Here is a 2,753-nt window from a genome sequence, read left to right on the forward strand (position 1 = left end):
TTAATCTTTTTATTATTACCAGTACTTTTATGTTTAAAATTTATCCCAAGGTCAAAATATATATACTTCTATTTTCTTTCTTTTTAATGTATTTTTGGTTGTTACAGGGTCTCACTACACAGCTCAAATTCTTGCTGATCCTCCTGCTCTCATCCTCCCCAGCGCTGGGATTACAGGCCTACAGCACTAGGCCTGGACTCTGGCCTGCTCAGCCCTGGGGGCGGTGCTGGCGTGGTGTGTGGTGCTGGGGATCGAACCGCAGTCCCTGAGCTTGCCTAAGTTTGCCTAGCAGGTGCTTTAGTCCGCTGAGCTAGCTCACCGACCCCTACTTCTATTTTCTTACACAACTTAAAGATTTAATTTGGATCTTTACATTCTTCACATGCCCCCCTGCTGTATTTGTGTGTGTGTGTGTGTGTGTGTGTGTGTGTGTGTGTACGTGCAGGGTCCATTGTCTTTATCATCTTCCCAAGTAGTTCATCAGCTTTTCTGGTTTCATTTATTGAACGAATCCCACCTGCCCCGGAGCCCCTGTGCCACTCTGTCGCAACCGAAGCATTTCATGTTCCTGTGACAATTTGCGGCCTTGCAGTTCTGTCTCTTGACTGTGACGTCTATCCCTTTATTTACTCTATTGTGTTCCTTGTGCCAGATTTCCACTAAGTCCTTGTACCTGTAGAGAAAAATTCCGTTAGACTTCCTCCAGAGTTCTTTGCCTTCCGATCATTCACCTAAATTTTAAAATGAAATGAAGTTCCAATACTTTGGATTTTTCACTGAGCTGTTCTAACTTTGTACCTCACGTTAAAGCTAATTAGCATGTTCATATGATGGCTTTTTTATTCTTGAACATGTCTGTCTGGAGGGCACTGCTGGGGATTGAACCCAGGGACCCACCCACACTCGGCAAGGGCCCTACCACTGAGCTATGCTGCAGCCCACAATCAACTTTCATTGAAGATTTTTTACTTTCTTCCTGTCTTAAACCTTTTTTTTTTTTTTTTCAGAACCAGGGATTGAACTCAGGCCCTTAACCTCGCCAGGGAAGCGCTTATTCCCCTGAGCCATCTCCCCAACCCCACTTAAACCTTTAGTTGTGCACTAATGACATTTGTTCTCTGAGGAAGATTTAAACATAAATATACAATAGGTAACCTCTCGGGATTGGCAACTGTCAAAAGATGTCATAAATTATTTCCCAGGGATTTTTAAAGAAAGCATTTTATGGAAGTATAATATGCATGCAAAGGAATTCACAGATTAAGAATGAACAGTCTGATGAGTCACTACAAATGCAACCAATCCACATCAAAAATTAGGCCGCGGACATCCCAGAAGATGCCCTCCTGCACCCTTATGGCCACCAGCTGCATTTGTCTCTGTCTCTGCAAGGAAACTACTTTTCTGACTTAATACACACATTGGCCACTAATCATTTGTAGCTGGCATAGGAAAGCAATACGTTTTGTTTTGTTTTGTAGAGGGTCTACAGGGTCTCACTACGCAGATTGGACTCATAGTGATCCTCCTGTTTTCAGCCTCCGAAGCGCTGGCGGTCACAGACGCGCACCACCACGCCCAGTCTCGGTCCCCTCTCAGTGCGGGGCTGGCACGGCACGGCGAGGATCGAACCCTGGTCCATGCCTGTCTAAGCAGGCGCTTTAGTCCGCTGAGCTATCTGGCCGGCCCAGGAAGCAATACATTTTGTACTTCCCACCGTTCTGTTAAGGTTTCCTATTTTATTACATGATATTTATGTATAACTTCACAGATGGAGGCAGTAAAATTCAGATTGTGAAGCATTTGACCTAAAACAGGCTGTTTTTCAGAGCAGCCTAGATTAGAATGTCAGTCTTGTTTATTCTACCCTGTTTATGCTAATACAATACACGCGCACGCACACACACACAGGAAGTTGCGGTTCAGAGTTTGTCTCCTCTGTCCTTCGTAGATTTTTCCCTAGAACCAAACTAATAATTGTCCGCAAACCCCTACAGTGTTGTGGAAACCGCAAATACCCTCAGAGATTTGTTTTTTGTTATGTTGTTGTTATGCAAGTAGCCAATCCGAGAGCAAGAGTCAGTTCTCCTCGCTGCTGATTGGCTGCTGCTCTGCAACCAGTCCCAGCAGATGTACCCTTGCTCTCGTTCTCCCTAAAGTTCTAAAATCCCTAAGATGCTGCCAAAATGTTCTACACATACTGAGGCATTTTTTTTTCCATACCAGGAATCGAAATTTGTGCTTCCCAGGGAGACACTTATGCCGCTGAACAATCTCCCTGCTCTCTAAGGCTTTTTAAAGCAGTATTTTATTAAATTATATTATATGGGGGCTGGGAAGATAACTCAGCGGTCTAAGCACCCGCCTGGCAAGTGCAAGGTCCCAAGTTCGATCCCCAGCACCACATGCCGTGCCGGCCCAGACCCCGGACGCACCATTACGGCCACTGAAACCAGGCGTGGAGGCAAAACTCCAGTGCTGGGGAGGCTGAGACAGGCTGATTGCTACGAGTCCAAGCTGCGTAGGGAGACGCATACCAAATAAATAAATAATGCTTGAAAATTAAAAAAAAAAAAATTGGGCAGGCCAAATAGCTCAGCGGGTTAAATTGCCTGCAAGCAGGTGCAGAGGCTGGGGGTTCAATCCCCTGTCCTGCCATGCCGGCCCCGCTCTTGGGGCATGCTGAGACTGGGGGTGGTGGTGCATGCCTGTAATCCCAGCTCTTGGGAGGCTGTAAACAGGAGGATCACTAC

This window comes from Octodon degus, unplaced genomic scaffold (genome assembly GCF_000260255.1).
Source record: "Octodon degus isolate 3935 unplaced genomic scaffold, OctDeg1.0 scaffold00001, whole genome shotgun sequence".
In the NCBI taxonomy this organism is placed as follows: Eukaryota; Metazoa; Chordata; class Mammalia; order Rodentia; family Octodontidae; genus Octodon; species Octodon degus.